The sequence below is a fragment of the Podarcis muralis genome, chromosome 6 (genome assembly GCF_964188315.1).
Source record: "Podarcis muralis chromosome 6, rPodMur119.hap1.1, whole genome shotgun sequence".
NCBI classification, from domain to species: domain Eukaryota; kingdom Metazoa; phylum Chordata; class Lepidosauria; order Squamata; family Lacertidae; genus Podarcis; species Podarcis muralis.
In genome coordinates, this window is record NC_135660.1 from 48,305,475 (window position 1) to 48,323,504 (window position 18,030).

An 18,030-nucleotide genomic window follows, 5' to 3' on the forward strand; every position below is an offset into this window, starting at 1 on the left:
AGGTTAAGAACGGACCTCCGGAACAAATTAAGTACTTAACCCGAGGTACCACTGTATTGGTGTATTTCTCTCATCCCAGCAGACTAAGCCATGCCTGGAGGATCTCAAACCAGCATGAATAAACCCTGAAAAAAAAGGGCTTTTGGGGGTGTGGTGGGGGCAGGATCAGAGAGGGGGAACTTAGGCTGGATCCTAAGCCTGTTCAGCTTGGTCATGTGATTTATCAACCAGGCATATGTTAAGCCTCCCCAAAGGATTGTGTAACTCAAGCACTATTTTAAAGGCTTGTTTTCCCTCTGAGAGGCTTAGACTAGCTCAATCAGCTGTAGCCCTTGTCTTGAACAAAGACTGAACAAGGCGTAATTTTATGTCAGCTTAATTTACACAGGTTTGCTTTATGTCAGCTTCTTGTGTGTAGGATTGTTCTCTCAATTGTCATCTTCTCTGTCATTCCCTTCTTTAAAGTCAACACTCAGCTGAATGCAGACATATGTTGCGCACCATTCATTCTGCAAGCAAATGCTTCTCATAAAAACATGAATACAGGAGTCATTTGCAACTTTAAACTCTTTCTAATACAAAACTTGCTTGTAAAACATTGCAGACAAAAAGAAGGGGGGCATGTGATAAACACGTATTTCAGAATATAATCACATGCCATTGTATACATAATCTGTGGCGATTGCTTTGCCTTGTAGTTTAATTGTCACCAAGGGCTGTAGTTCTTACCGTAATGATATGAGCTTCCACAGTGTGAGATGGTTGAACCCAAGGAACTCAGGTGAGTCTATAACTATTCACTGAACTGTATACTACTGTAATTGCAGTAGGGGTTGCAGAATGCAAGGAAACTTGCTGAACTCTGTTGAGTAAACAAGGAAGTAGATCAGCTTTTAACAATGGGTGGCCTGTTAATAATACAGTGAGGCTGTGAAGCCTGTTACAAAACAATAGGGGGGGAAATCACTTCTGTTCTCAGTTTCCAAGAAAAAGGTGTTACAAATAGATCCAGGTGAAATGTTTGCCCTTCCCTGGAGAAGAAATATGAGACAAAGAAGTGAAATAAAATCTAGTCATTTGTTGGACCAGTGTCATTTTAATACAACATGATGTCTACATGCTTTGAGAACATCATTACCATTTGTGGGTTGTGGGGTGGACTGCTGATGTAAGATGCTTGGTGCTTTTTATGCTGCAACTTGCAGCATGTATTTCCCCCCATGTCTAATCCTGAGTATTTGGGATCAAGTACAGGTGTTTGGCCAACTGCATTTGGCAAAGGTTGTAGCTGTACTTGATGGTGAAAATTCAGATAAAAAGGTAAAGGGACCCCTGACCATTAGGTCCAGTCGTGGCCGACTCTGGGGTTGCGGCGCTCATCTTGCTTCATTGACCAAGGGAGCTGGCATACAGGTCATGTGGCCAGCATGACTAAGCCGCTTTGCCGAACCAGAGCAGCGCACGGAAACGCCGTTTACCTTCCCACTGGAGTGGTACCTATTTATCTACTTGCACTTTGATGTGCTTTCGAACTGCTAGGTTGGCAGGAGCAGGGACCGAGCAACGGGAGCTCACCCCGCTGTGGGGATTTGAACCACCAACCTTCTGATTGGCAAGTCCTAGGCTCTGTGGTTTAACGCACAGCACTACCCATGTCCCTGAAAATTCAGATGCTTAGGACTTAATGCAAAGTGCAGCCCTCAAAGGAATTGGGGGTGGAGATGTGCATAGTTATGTTTGACTACAATCTTCCACAATTTTAAAGAATAATTCATTTTACAATATGTGAGATAACACTGATCAAGCCAAGGGTTGTTCATTCATAAGAGATTTCAATTTCAAGCCTTGCATGTATAAACCAATCAGAGAATGAGTTCAGACTTCCTTATCTCAGGATAACTATATGTAAACCCAGTCATATTTTTGAACCCAGTCATCCTTTTGAAAGTATTTTCAAATGAATATGCCATTGTATAACACTTAAACGTAGACCTGAGAAGCCAAGTGGTTTTCTTTCTCTCCTTAATTGATTCTAATAGACAATTTAAAAAAGGTAGGGAGGTTTTCTTTTCAGCGTACTTTCCGTAAGTGTTCTCTCTAGGGGTTATTAATGAGAATAAATACTGTTAAAGTAGAAAATTAACCTGTCTCAGAAAAAGCAACAACAACATGGTGCCAAATCCAAAATGTGTGGCTGAGTGTCAGGAGTATATCATGGCATTTTAAGATTTCCTTACTGGATAGAAAATTACTACATATAGTGTTGTTTCCCAAATAATTGAGACAATCACTTCATAATATTCTTTTCACATTCTCCTTGCTGCACACTGTGCAAAGCAATATAGCTTTGTGAAGCAAAGCATATTCAAAGCCCTGCAATTACTACTGCAGTTTAGATAGCAGAGGAGGCAATAATCTAAAACGGTTCTTTAAGCTCATAGGTGTTTTATGACTGTTTCAAGGAACTCAAAGCCAGATCTTCAGGATTCTAGTGCCGGATATCTCTCATTTGGTGCCATTATTAGAAAGGAGCAAACAGAAAATCAAATATTTGTGCTGCCAGAAAATGAGGTCGTCCCCCCGCACCAAACCATCTTTTAAACGAATATATTTAGTAGATTCTGGACATCTCATGCACATAGGAGAAAACTTTCCCAAAGTTCTTTTTTTCTTGTGTCCAGATTAGGGTAGACAGGAAGTGTGATGCACATTGGGCTGGGAAGAAGCAAGAAGTACACAAGGCATTTCAGTCACCATTGTGATAATCTAATCCACTTTGTTATGGGTATCCAACTGAGAAGAAACATGTTAGACTGGATTTACCTTGATTTATATACAGTTCAGGGTGGCTTGCACCAACAACGAATGCACAGCAGCAGCAGTCACAAAGCAAATGAGGCATATCTATGGTTCACCTCCAGGAATCCATTTGTTAATTATTCCCATTGATATCCAGTGGACTTCACTGACCAGGCATTAGAATCCCAGTTTCCTTGGTGAAGGTCTGATGCTTTCTCCACTGTGGCTACTGTGGAATGTCTTGATTGCTTGAAAGAGAGGACTTCTGCAACAGCAATATGGGCAAAAAATGGTTCCTATGTTAGGGAAGTGAGGAATCCTAATGGCTGGAAGGAGCACCATACATGACCATAGGGCAAAATTTCCCAACATGCTGTCCTCCAGACACTTTGGAGTATCATCCCTGGACATTGGCCATTCTAGCTGGCATTGATGTTTCAGACTCCAGCTCTCCATTAGCCTCAGCTAGCATGGCCATTAGTCAGGAATGATGCAACATGTACAAAATATCTGGAGGGCATCATGCTGATGAAGGCTGACCTATGTAGCAAAGGGACAGGGATGGTAGGTAGATGCCAACTGCCTGGGGTGCCCTGGCACCAAAATGTGTGGGTGCCCAAGCACCTACAAAATTCCCTATTTTGGTGCCAGGGCCATGCACGTTGCATGGCACATTTTGGTGCCAGGGCCATGCACGTTGCATGGCACCCATGGCCCTGGGCACACACATTTGTGGGACCAAGCTGGCACTCCTGGGAGGGGGAGGGAGGAGATTTAGGAAGCTGAGTGGAAACAGCCAAGAAATTAAGCAACACAGAGTATTTTAATAGGCACAAAAAAGGCAACAGGATAAGGTCAAAGGGGTGGTTAGTCTTGGGATATATAGATGTATTACATACATTTTCTGTGGCAGTCTAGAGGCAGTGTTCACACTGATGAAGTTCCCTACCCTACATATTACTCAGAGTTGTTGAGTGGAACAAGATTTTGTCCTACTTAAGTAAGGGTACACATTGCATGCCAACTATTGAGTAGCCACTTTTATCACTTTTATCAACCAGTAAATTTTATGTGTTCTAAAATATGTAAAGTTCAGTGAAAAGTAGTTGGGACAATGCCTCACATACTCAAATTGCACTTACAACTCTGATTCAGTAATGTATATAAACATTTGCTTAACTCTCTGCTCAAAGTTAATTAGATGTTTATTTGCTAAACTATCCCAAAGTGCTACTGAATTTAATGGGGCTTATTTTCATGTAACTGAATGTAGCACTGTAGCCTCAATACAGATTTAACAATGAAAATGTTTTTAGAAGATAGTTACTCTGTTTTCAGTAATGCAAATGTTCATAAAAATATTAAATATTACAGAAGCCACTGTAAGAAAAATAAACTTCAATGGTTTAACTAGGCAAAAATTAAATTAAATTAAATTCAAAAACCTGATGTTCTCAAATGAATATTCTTGCCATTAATTTTGTAAGAACCTGACACAGTATACTGCCTAGTGTGTGTGTCAAAATAAATTACTTCCACAAAATTTATCTCTTTTCTCGTGAGTAGCAGATTTCATCCTTCATTTCTCTCTCCACCGCTCTTCCTTGGGTTATTCAAGATGTCATAAACTTAGTCAGGCATGAGGAATGATGTACATAATGAACATGAGATAGAGATCACTAACATACATTAAGTTAATGTTCCATCTTTAAGTAAGCGACACATTTCCTTTAGTATAAAAGCCTGTGAGCCGGGCTTGTTCTGATTTTATTTTTTTGTCAGTTTCTAATGATTTTAGGTCCTTTTATGAATAATTTCTCAGCTGGTGTGTTTATGAACTATAAAGTTATATTATGTGCAGCAGTACAGAAGCTAGTAATCATTGTTGTTATTTCCAAATGTGGATGGTGCCTAGCTGTATTTCCCAAAACTCTCTGCAGAACTAGTGCCTGGAGGCAGTAATATCTTGGATGAGAACCCGTAAAATGAAGCTTAATCCCAACAAGCAAAAGGTGCAATTGGAGAATCATTCCCATGGCCTGCATTTAAGCAAACGACTGATTCCAGAAGGTGCTGTACTCATGAAGAAGTAGGTACCTGGGGTTACTTCTGGTTCCAGCTTTGTCACTTGAGGGCCAGGTGCTTTCAGAAGCTAGGAGTGCCTATTTTATGTATTTTTATTTCAGATATTTATTATATACTGCTTAATAGTAAGAATACCTAAGCGGTATGATGAATTGCAATTCATTGCAAAAATGGAAAACTACCTTAAAATGACTGCTGAAATAGGAAAGTCTTTGTCATGCGCCTGAAATTCTGAAAGGAGGGTGCCTGTCAGATCTCCATTGAGAGAGAGTTCCACGTAACGCATGGGTATTCCAAGCTGTGGTTGATTCACCCGCAACAGCTATTCCTAGACTGGGATAGCCTTGCCATAGTAACCCATGCTATGGTCACTTCCTGATTAGACTATTGTAATGTGCTTTATAAGGTACTCGGGTGGCGCTGTGGGTTAAACCACAGAGCCTAGGACTTGCCGATCAGAAGGTCAGCGGTTCGAATCCTCGTGACGGGGTGAGCTCCCGTTGCTTGGTCCCTGCTCCTGCCAACCTAGCAGTTCGAAAGCACATCAAAGTGCAAGGCGGGAAGGTAAACAGCATTTCCATGCACTGCTCTGGTTCACCAGAAGTGGCGTAGTCATGCTGGCCACATGACCCGGAAGCTGTACGCCGGCTCCCTTGGCCAATAAAGCAAGATGAGCGCCGCAACCCCAGAGTTGGCCACAACTGGACCTAATGGTCAGGGGTCCCTTTACCTTTAATGTGCTTTATATGGTGCTCCTGCTGATGGGCTGCTATCTCAAGAGCCTGGAAGATGCTCTACTCTGATATTGGCTATATGATTTTTAAAAATGGCTTTAGTTTGGTTCACTTTGCAATGAAAGCAAAGATTGTTATGAGCCCTGCAGTGCTTGGGCTGGCAGGCTCTGATGGATGATGATGAGGAAACAGGGGAGTGGGGCCTGTGAACCTGGATTGGAGAGGGGAATATCTCACCTTTCCACCCCGACTCCAATCACTTCTGAAGCAGGAGCAGAGATGCCAGCTCCTTCCTACAAGCTCCCAGAGGACTGGAGAGCCTCAGTGGAGGTTGGGGAGGGCTTTGATTAGGGCTTTGATCCTGAACCTGACAGTGGAATTTGCTGCCAAGGAGTGTGGTGGAGTCTCCGTCTTTGGAGGTCTTTAAGCAGAGGCTTGACAACCAAATGTCAGGAGTGCTCTGATGGTGTTTCCTGCTTGGCAGGGGGTTGGACTCGATGGCCCTTGTGGTCTCTTCCAACTCTATGATTCTATGATTCTATGAACCAGAGGGTGCAGTCTAACCAAGCACTACCTTTGCAGATGGGAGCAGACCTAACAATGCCGACGCATCATGCATTTGCAATCTTGATAATCCCACTAGGCAAGAGAGTCCCACAAGTGAGTGCACCATACCCCATACCTTTAAAAGCTTGGCAGGAGAGGAAGGGAATGGAAGCTTCTTGGGATATCTTGGTTGCTTCTGTCCAATTATGAACTTCTTGCCCTGCTCCTGAACTGTGACTCCTGAGCACTCTGTGTCTGCTGCCAAGCCAGTACTCTTGTCTGCTGTCAAGCCTGTACTCTTACTTGCCTGAATAAAGATTTCTTTCTTACTTCCAAGTAAGAACCTCTGCTTGTGTTGTGCGGAAGCCAGAACAAAGAGGCTGCAATAGGCCTGCCCTGGGGGAAAGTTAGATGAAGGATACAAATTGGACACGTCTATGGAGATGATGTTGCAAGTCATATACACAGGATGTGACCTTTGGCAATGCAATCCAATCAGTCATAATTACATTAGGATGTCCCTCATGGGATGTGGCTATTGTTCGAGTGCAAATCCAATCATACTAACCAAAGAGTGACCCATGTCAATTAAAGAAACGAAACAAAATCTTACCAAGGTTAAGATTCTTATGCTGCCATGAATTCAGAGTCATACTAGGTATTGGAAGGGATGACTGTCCAAAATTATTTATTCCTTTATCCAATTGGTTTTGAAATTTGCTGTGAAGCTTTTGTTTATGAACTCTAGGCTTCACATCAGAAATTGTTCTGGCTGTAGTAACCATATCTGCTCCCTCTTCCTATCTTTGAGTGTTTGTGACTGTGTTTTTAGATATAGCTGTTACCTTGCAATATGGATTGATTGTTAAACCACTCGGGGAATTGTAGTACCATAGGAGGAACAGGGGTCTCCTTATAACTCTCTGCACCTTTCAGAAACTACAGTTTCAAAGATTCTTTGGGGGAAGCCTTGGCTGTTTGAAGTGGTAGGATAACTGCTTTGAAAGTATAGTCCCGATGGAGCCTGGAAGATAAATGAATGAGTTTCCTGCCACTGAAGCAATAAATCAGTGGAAAACATTGTCTTATGATTAATTTATATGTAGCAAGAGGTGATTTCCCTAAGATCTGTTGGAGAGTCATCCAAAAAGAATTTGGGATAGTTAACAAACAACTAATGGAACAGCTTATTTCTTAAAAAGTGAATTTTAAGATTAGTTAATTCTCTGCACTTGGAATTTACATAGAGCACTTTTCCTCGCATGATGCACCACTTTAATCAAGAGATTAAGTCCCTGCTACGATACCATGCTGATCTATATCTCTGTATTCAAGGTGGTTCTAAGAAGTCTTAAACCTTGGATAAATATTAATGAGAAACATTTCCTCTTTTTCTAGCTTTGAAATAATTCCTTTAGCAACAGGAAGAAGACAAATGAGAAAACTTTCCTCCAGGCATACATGGAAAAGAAAATCCTAATTTTCAGACATTGGAGAACTGGGTGCCCATTTCCTTAATTTAGTCATGCCCCACCCCCCAATCCCAAGGGACATACTACCAGACAGCCATTCCCCTCTCCTACCTTAACTGAAAAACCTCTAATTCAGTTTTTGAGCTCATTGACTCAAACAACCAAAGCCAGAAACTTAGAAATCTTTCAGCAGGCTCCTACGATCCTTTTCGTGAACTCTGAAACAATATTTGAGATGGTGCATTGGTCAAACAAATGACCCTTGCCCCACCTCATGACAATTTATATGTGATATCTTGACCCAACAAAAATAGGAGTTCAATTTTATGTTTTACATGAGCTCTTTTAGGCCTAGTGCTGAGATGTTGCTGCCCTTTCCATACATATATTCATTTCATGTGACAGTAATATCTAATAATGACTATAATCTGCAAAGGCTGCCCATACTAATTCCCAAGCCCAGCCAGATGTACTTTCAAGGGGACTTGAATTTGCCTTCATGCCTGTTAAGAAATAAATAAAAGCAAGCCTATAGTTCATTAATTTTTCTGCATCTATCACCACTGAGCTCTAAGAATTCATGATTTGGTAATGGTGAAACAGCAGCAACTTGAACAGCAGTTACAGGATTATAAATCAAGGTTGTTTTCCAGGAATGTGGTTAGCTTTCCTGGAAGTGAAAAATGCTTTCATTTTGAAACACCTATTTGCTAGGCAGGTATAATGCTGTACTCGGAAGAAATACAGCTGTGCTTTGCAAAGACAATAATGAAGCAGAGCAGCCTTGACAGGGGGTTATATGGGCAAAAAAGCTAGATAATTTAGGATTAGGCATCCTTTGTGCAAATCTCTGTGTTGTAGGATTGCTATTACAGAATGAATGGCATTAATGCTTGATCATTAATGCCTACCATGTTGCTTAGGCTTAAGGCATTAGAATGGTATTGTGGTAAAAGTGGATTAATTGTCATAAAGTTAGAGTTTTCCTTGCAAGGTCATGTGACTGTTGTTGTATGGCCTGGTTGGCCTAGTACTGCAGTTCATTTATTTATTTACTGGTATATCAGTAGACCAGTATATGCCTTCCTTCTAAAGACACCTCAGCTTATATGATTATTATATTTTATCTTCAAAAATGATGATGATGATGATTTATTCAATTTATACACTGCCCTATACCTGGAGGTTCAGAGTGGTTCACAAACAAGACCATAACATATCAAATCAAACCCAAAACAACAACCCAATTTACCCCCCCCCCAAACGAGCCACATTCTAAAAGGGTGTTTGATGTCAATAAGATCAACCTGTCCCACTTGAAAGCTAGATGCACACCTTTCTAGTTATAGCATCACTTGATTCCACTACCTAGAAGTCAGCAAAAGGTTGGAAATTGTCTGCGTATGTATGACAAACTGAGGTGTATGGAAAACTGAGCCCAAGTTTTGTTAGGACAGCAGAAGTATGCATACCAATATTCTGGAGAACAAAATATTTCAGGTGGCATCCATAGTAGTAATACAACAGCAGAGGTGTGTATTGTTCATGGAGGGTTAGGAAAAGAATATGGATGCTGCTGATATGACTCAACTCATTGCCTTTTGCTTTGCTAGAAAAAAAGGCATTCGACTAGAACACTGGACAGTTCAGATTAATATGGCTCTGATGGAGGATTAGTTTTTCAGTTAATTAAAATTGCCTGCTCAGAACAGTGCTCAAGCTTAATTTATTTGGGGCTGAAACCTGTATTACCCTCCATCCAATTCCTCTTTTGATTTAAAAAATCAACATGAAAGGCCTTGTCTGTTCTGACCCCCCCCCCCAAGTGTTATTTGCTTCTTCTTTTTAGTTCAATTTGTTTAAGCTCTTTATATTTCTGGCAGCCTGTTTGCTCTTCCTACCTGTGCTTAGGGGATATTGAGAATTGCCTTTGCTCTCACTGCATGACCTGTTCTAGTTAATGCAGATCTCACATCTAGATGCACCATATACCTACATTCATACAGAGGAGTATATTTGCATAAAGCTTCTTAAGCATGATTTGCAATATATTTTTCTTCCTTGTGGTAATGGGCTTGCAGGACTCCTGAGACCCTCCAGATATAGCTACAGATCTTGTTCCTCTGCCTCCATGCTTGAAATCTGGCTCTGAATGGCAGTTTTATCCATCAATGTAAAACTGTTGTTGCTTATACAGAATCAATAGCATTGCACAGACTAAAAGCAAAATGTATGCACACATGTATTGAAATTATATCCCATCTTTATTCACAATGGAACCCAGGGGGCCAAGGCTGCCTTGTGCTGAAGTCATATTTAGGCAGCATGAAAGCAACCTTTGAAAGTGTCTGTTCCAAGGTGCAACAGACAGATCCCTTGACTAAATTACATATGGAAGGATCTAAAGTGCTTTCATTCTATTTGCCATTGTACTGCTTTTACAGTCCTCTACTATACATCACAGTGGTCTGACACACTCCTAGCAATTTATCTATTTGTAGTAACAGTGCAAAATGTACAGCGTCTGGAGGTTCTAATTGAAGTTCATTATCATTTTTGTGAGGCAACACCATGAAGTCTTGGCACTTTTCAATCCTTATTACATTCAGAAAATTACTTATTATTGTTGAGAGTTCCATTTGTTTAATAACTGGCAGAGCTGAACTCATCATTCCCAGGCACATGCAAAGTTGAAAGTGCATAGGTGTGTGTTTGTGTGAAAGGGGGGGATCCTAATAAGAAGATAATTGGCATTGTGGAATACTATTTGTAAAACACTGAGGAGCCATGCATTTGCTTATATTGAAATAGTTGAAAGTAACCCAGCTGTTACTGGTATGTAATCTGAGCTTCATTTATTAGAGAAGGACAGTTTAGAATGCTACTGGCCTGTGTTCATTCATAAATCCACTCCATTTCATTTTCTCATTAATCTGTGGATTTTTTAAAAAAAATGTATTTAAATACATATTTTATCTTGATGTACACATTTTGAAACAAAATTATCTTGCATGCACATTTTTTTGGAATAAAGAACTATGTCAGAAAAATCAGAAAAGTGCAAAATCCAAATGATAATTAGTGTTCTAAACCATGTACTAATCCAGGAGGTGTGAATTTGCTTAAAAATCTTGACAAAACAAAATTTGCCTCTGTCCCTATATTTCATCCCTTTTAGTTGGAAAAAAGGACTTTAGATTCAAATGGCTTACTATTTTCTATGTAGCACAGGAATATTCCTTGCCATGAGAGGAGGAGCAGGTTGTATGGAAATTGGACAAGGACCACGTTGGACTACTTTACTGTGGGGAATAATATTGTGCCATTGGAAAAAATTAAGGAGGAAATGAAACATGTGAGATGTATGTGTTTAAAAAGCACTTAAATGACAAGCTGTGTTAGAGAACCGTATGTATACAAATGATTTAAGGTGGAATGTGCCCTGTTCTCATACTTCAACTTTTCAAACAATCTTAAAGCAACATCTGTTTGACCAGAAGCTTCTCTACTTCACCTTCATCTTTAGGTAGGTAATGCTTCATCACATTCTTGTATAAAAACCCTCAGAGTACGCCTGTTTTTGCACCTTAGGCTTATCTTGCATTATATATTCCTTCTTCTGAAGACAACGTAAATAATTTGTTCTGGGGTTACACTCACCCAATGGTGGCGTATTATAAGGGGCATAATAGAAGTCTTCTGTTTCCACAGATAGCTTGCTTTTACATTTGAGCATAGCACTTGCACTTAAGAAAATCTCACTGCATGCACTGTGAACCGACCTGTTAGTTCTGTATAGTAGATAAAACTACTGTTTCCTGAAGAGAAATGGTCACTGATACAGGGCATAAGCAGGGAGCAAAGCATGCTAGGTGTTCATCTGGCTGCTTCTTAGTGTGGGGCATCTGATTTTTAGTGTGGGGCATTCTCATTTTGTATTTTTATGTTGTGAGCTACCCTGCGATCTGCAGGTGGTATACAGATGAAATAAATAAAGAAAGAACCAGAAGGGGAACGAGGTGGTTGGAAAATTTGCTTAATGTTCCTCCCACTCTTACCGATTCACTACACTCTCTGTAAAGTTAGGACAAAAAAAGTAAGCAATGCTGAAAATAAGTCCAAACACAAACCTAATTAATCTCAGTACAATGTTAATCAATAGCTCATTTATTTTTTGGCAGTGCCTCTTGGGTTCCATACTACTTGTTTGTTGACCAAGCAAAGTGAAGCTGTTGGTTTAACTCGCCCATTTGGCGATCTGTTTGTTTGCAAGTAACACAGTCATGCCCTTGAGCACAGACACATTGAGCATGGAATTTGACACAGGTTTCAGGTTATACTCCGATGATTCCAGTTCAATACCAGCTCAACTTCTGTACCCATTTTTGAAGGGTAGGACAGGTCTGGAGAGCTTTTGGCCTCTTGGAAATTGCTGAATCACAACTCCCATCAGTCTCAGCAAGAATTGCCAATAGCTAGGGATTATGGAAGCTGTCATTCCAGCAACATCTGGAGAGCCAAAGGTTGTACCTGGTGTGGGAAAAGAAAAAATGCACAATGTAGTTAGTTGTAACACATCCTGGGATCAGAATGATGAAAGGTGGTTTTATAAATTTAAGGGAATAAATAAATGACTATGACAATGGTTAGGTGACCTTAGGCTTGGGATGGGTTGTGTTTCCTGCTGAGTTCACACTTGAAGGCAAGCTGAGGCTTTTTGTTTGTGTAATGTTTAATGGCCAATGAATTTCCATGTGTAATATAAAGCTCGGTTGACAGCTGAAGAAGGATTTCGCTTGCTTCTTTGGTACTAACAGGGCTGGCTCTATCATTATGCAAAATGAGGCAGCTGCTTCAGGCTGCTGATTTTTGTTGTCATGAAAGGGTCAGCATTGTTTCTTGGGGGGAGAATATTCACAAGCCATTAATTCATTTTTAAAGAAAAAATAAATCATGACAATATGCCATACAATTATGAAAATATCATAAAATTATAAAACACAGAATAAATCACCAACACTGCTTGGCAAAAGGAAAAAAAACATTTTCAGCAGGTGGAAAATATCAAATTTTCAGGTACCTGTCTGAATTGTTAGTTACACAATATATTATTATATTATTTTTAATACCAGGGAGAGGCATTTGTGGGATTTTCAGTTTCAGGTGTCAAAATAACTTGGCCAGCCTTGGGTGCTGTGGAGGAGCTGTAAAGGTTATGTAAGTGTTCAAATGCATATGTAAAAGCTATTTGGTTTGTGAATAGTCAACAGAATGAGGGAAAATACTGCTTGTTTACTTCTAACTGAGTCCTAGGAGGACTGACAGCTGAAAAGTTCCAATGGAAGCAAGGAGTTGCTGTCCAAGGATGAAATAGGAGATGGCTGAGAAGAGGAAAATCCCAGCAGAGTGAAGCCAAATTGTCAATGCTTGGCAGCTGTTTACAAGAGAGGTGAGGAACTTCTGTGGCTCAGTGGGCCGATCTTTCTCTCTCCCTTCCACAGACATCAGGTAGGCAGGACCACCCACAAGTCAATCTTCTGACATGATGGCATCCCACCCACTTGTCAAAGTTGACTCATGGTGGGAGAGGTCGGTTTTGCCAGCACATGTTCTGCCAGGAATACATTGGCAAAGCAGCACCCAGCAGGATTGAACTTTGCCCCCCTTCCATCAGCTGATGTCACCTAGGTGGGCATGGTTGGGGAAGAAATGGTTCTGTTGCTAAGACTGCCCCAGGGTTCCCAACCCCTGGTCTACAAGAAGCAGTGAATCTCTGATCAGAGGAAAGACTTTTGGTTAAGTCCTCTGTAAAGCCTGTAAAATAACAGGTGCTATAGTTTTATACAGTCAATCAATAATCAATACCTTTAGCACCATATTTTATATTCAGTAGACCTTAGGCCTTAGAAGTCTCTCTCAGCAGAAGTTAGCAACTTTAGTATTCATCATGTCAGCTTAGCAATTTCAGTTTTAGGGTGGTAACTTCAAGTTCAGAGTTTCCAATAGTAACAAACAGGATGAGGCATACTTATTTTTAGTTATCAGAAGACAAGATATTTAGTTCTTGCTGATTGTACAGAAAGCGCTTGTCACATCATACTTGAAGTGATGTAATTACGGGAAGGTAGAGAGGCCAGGCCTTTATGCGGCACAGTTGAGCCTATCAAACGTCTGTATAGGCTGATGTTCCCTGTAAAAACTTGAATAGCTTCTTTGGGAAATTTGCTTGTTAAAAATGCCTGTTAACATGATAGCTGGGGCTTCCTTCCTCCTTGGAAGGTATCTGTTGGATATTAAATGTTAAAATGTACATATAGGCTACATGTAAGCTACCATCTCGGCTACAACCCTGTCCAGGGCAGCTGACTAATTTCTCAAACACAGGAACCACTCCTTACCCAGAGTGCCACTGTCTTGGCAGGATGCAAGTTCAGCATAAACATATGCACACAGTCTGTGTTTGATTCCTAAAGTATTCTGTTACAAAAGTAGAATTATTTGAAGAGCATAGCAGAACTTTATAGACGGGACCAGTGGCGTAGCGTGGGGGGTGCAGGGGGGGCCGGCCGCACCGGGCGCAACATCTGGGGTTAGGGCAAATCCACAGGTTAGGGGGCGCAAATCCATGGGTTAGGGGGCGCAAATCCACGGGTTAGGGGGCGCAAATTACTTGCCTTGCCCCGGGTGCTGACAACCCACGCTACGCCACTGGACGGGACTTCAGGTTGCAGTGGATAGGTGTAACAGAGACTGTAACTACCATAAATGGAAGAATGAAGGACAAATGAAGGACAATTCTGCCAACAGGTTGACTTAATGAAAGGTTTGTTAGATCCTGTTCTGGGCGGAAGGGGGAATTTCTCTCTCTTATTTCTCCAGCATTGTAATTCGTTCTTTACTGCTCTTGATTAGCTACACTTCTGCAATACCTAGGCACAGCAAAACGGCAAGCATTGTTAGTTCTAAATGTAAAATACGAGTATAGAAAAAGGAATAATGAGGGAACATAGTGGCAGCCTACTGGCTTCAGCATCTTCAATATTTTCTTTTTTAGGTGAGGAGAGGATGGTTTCCATGAACTGTTGCTATATTTCCATTTAGTAGGAGCCATCATTTTCTGTCAGCCACTTTACATCTGAATCAATAATATGGATTAAACCAAGGCATACCTCGCCAATAAGCAAGAGGTAATTCTTACTATATTAATTTCCACACTCTGAATCAATTTTTTCATTTATTAAGGCTTGGATTTGGAAGTCTAACTTGATTTAATATGAAGGAGCAGTTGAAACTACTTTGTTTTCCCTTTACTGTAGGATAATCTATTGTTCATTCAATAGATGTACTAATGTAGATGGTAACCACACAGATATTGCTTCTTAGATCACACAGTAAAGAGATTCTGGCCTTTGAGAAGACTCACAGAGGGCAGAACTTACCACAGTAGGAGCTCCTTTGAACAAATGACAGCAGAAAACAATATCTCAGGGGTTGGGAACCTCAGGCCAAAAGTGCCCAACCAGGCCTTTCCCTTGAAACTCTTTCCAGGGCACACCTCACACTGGCCTTACTTGGCACATATACATTTCTGTGCACAATATAGGGAACTTTGTACACATTAACCAGCTGGTGAACAGCACTTAATAAGAACATTCAGAGATGTGAATGTAAAAGGATGGCTTCAGTTAATAGTTTTAAAAATGCAAATTAGGTAGGATTGCATTGAAATGCCAACTGAATTGAATGTCTCCCCCATCCCTTGCTATTTTGAGGGTGGAGAGGAACTACCAAGAGGGCCCTCTCTGCCTATATTAGCACCCAAGGGGATCTGTATAGGGAAGAAGGCGGTGTTTCAGATATTTGCCTACTCCCAAAAACATGGGATATTTGCAAGGGAGGAAAGCTGAAAGTTCACCTGCAATGACAAGTGATGCCAGAAATATGGAAGATTTATTAGATGTGAATACATTCTAAGAATCAACCCTTATATAGATACTCTGTGTAGCATTTATTTGCTCAGAGGATTAAACGTGTTCAGAAAACATGTTTTTCATTTTCCTAAAAGATAATGTCTCTTGGCTCTTTTAAAATAAACCAATTAATAGCAGCAAAGCAAATAGCACCTGGTCCTAGAAAGTTTTCTGTGCATGCTTGCCCTTTGAAGAAAGAAGATAATGAAAAAACTAAGCGTCCTTCCAAAAGAATTACACTTGAGGAAAGAAACACTACAAGGCAATTTGCTTCTGTATCTAATTCCTCTTGTCCATAGCTTGGGAACATCAATACTTAGGCAGCCAGTGGGTTGGATAATTGGAATAGAAGCAACTGTGCCAGTCAGGACGAAAGCAGGAACTGACTATGTGTAGGTTCATTCTTAATATTTAAATGCAGCAGAAAATTTTGCAACCACGAGCAGGCAGAAAACAAAAGTTCAATTAAATTAAGCCACACATTTATGTTGTATGCTGCACTTATTTTTAACGATGCTTGAGAAAATGCTCTTTATAATGATCAAGATTCTTTCCAAGTCAGCCACTTAGGTTGCCAGGGTACTGACTCCAGAGGATGTAAGGCAGATCAAAGAAATGAAGGCAGCATTTGGATTTGACAAGTGTAGGTCTGAATCAAATGTACAGTTTTATATATTACTACTCCTCTCTTTTGTTACATTCCATCCCAAAAAAAAGCAGGGGGACAGGGCAAAGAGGAGGACATTTCATCTCCTTTACCTTGCCCCTCCCCACATCCAGTAAGATAGGGGACCCTTGCATGGAAGCAGCCTTCTGCACACATCTCTCTTGATAGATTAAGAACTTTGGGTCCAGCTCAGATGCCCACTCAGTTGTGAATCTCTTGAGAGCAGTGCTGCTTATCCACACAGCCTGGCTTTCCGTGGAATTATGAAGGTAGTGTACATTTTAGATGTGGGTAGCAAGATGCAATTGGATGCATTGCCCAGGGACTGCCAATCTGTTTTTGGCCAGACATATAATATCACTGCACCCTAATATGACAAAATTAAATTAATTAACCGTTCATTTTACATATATAAACATTCAACTAGGCATGCAGTTTACCAATAGGTGAAATCAAAATGCCTGTTAAGGGTATTATGAGGGCTCCTAGGGCTGGAGGGTGGGGCAAAACAGATGAGAAAAGCTCTTCAGTTTTGGCCAACACAAAGTCTCTTACCCCTCATAGTTGTTCCTGTGGCAGCAGCTCACCTATGAAGCAGGGCTGGAAGGTGGGGCAACACAGGTGAAATTTAGCATCCCGTGATGTCAACCATAGTGTCTCTCCCCCTTCACAGTTCTTCCTCAGAAACAGCTCCCTTATGAAGGCTCTCACCCTGCACATTTGTTCTTCTGTCAGCAGCTCCTGAAGGCTAAAAGCGGTGGGATGTGACACAGGGCCTTTTCAGCTCAAACAAGCAGGTTGTTGAAACCCCTCCCATAGATTTCAACAGCCCCACCTTTTTATTGGCATCCCAGCAAGCTGTGAAAACCGTTTTGTTTCATCGTGCATTTAATTTGAGGTAACTCATTGCCCTTCTCTTTTGATTTGAAATATTATGACTGATTTGCAGTTTGGCTCACATTTTATTGATGTTTGCTTTGATTGCATTGTGTGAAGAGCGTCTTCTTTGATGAATAGATGCATTTCTTCTGTAGTATATTGAGAACAACAGTGGAAGAACTTTAATAATAAGTTTGAGCTTCTCTCATGGCAGTCATTCTGCGGGGTACATAAACCCTTTCAAAGCATGTAAAGAAAGTGCTGGACTTTTACAGTGTACTGATAAGGGCCTGCTCTTAAATAAATGGAATGGTGTAGATGCCTGTTTTCAGATCATGCCACTTTTCCTTTTCCATTTTTTTATCCTCAATCCCATTCCATTCATTTTCCGCTTTAAGCTGCATTTTTTAAAAATGCTATTGAAATAATACTTTAGTTTGCTTTTAAATGCATCTTCCCCTCAAAATACCTTGTAAATCCACACACCGGTATTCATTCAAACTGCATCCCACCATCCAGAAAAATGTACATCTCTTGGTCTGACATTAGTCTGATCTGCACAAGAAGTCCAGGACACTTCAGATAGGACACTTAACTCCCTCTCCCCGCAGCTGGGGTGAGTAACCTATGAGAGACTACATTCATTTCAGGATATTGTGCTGGTGTGACCTTTTAGATAAGCTCTCTGCTCAACAGACATACATGACTCTGCCTGTGTAGCAAAGTACTGCATCACCATTTATCCTGCAGAACTGACTGTAACTACTCTGGCTTTCTTCAATCTGTTTTTCAGCCCTAGTAGTTGAAGCATATTACACACACACAAACTTGCAGAGACTCTCAAGCATGCTGAAATTATTAACCACTTACATAGCTCC

At 40.7% G+C, this 18,030-nt stretch overlaps 1 long non-coding RNA gene across 3 annotated transcripts in view; it reads right to left on the reverse strand.

Annotated features, from left to right (window-relative positions):
• The window catches only part of LOC144328004 (uncharacterized), a 29,870-nt gene extending 12,601 nt beyond the window's left edge, over positions 1-17,269 (reverse strand). The window contains exons 1-4 of one of the 3 annotated variants that reach the window (XR_013393204.1): positions 16,829-17,269; positions 6,301-6,560; positions 2,824-3,064; positions 730-862 (exon numbers count right to left, since the gene is read on the reverse strand). This is a non-coding gene — a long non-coding RNA (uncharacterized LOC144328004). The remainder of the gene's footprint in view (positions 1-729; positions 863-2,823; positions 3,065-6,300; positions 6,561-16,828) is intronic. The other 2 variants (XR_013393205.1, XR_013393206.1) reach the window with 2 other exon arrangements.
• Positions 17,270-18,030: the final 761 nt, after the last annotated feature.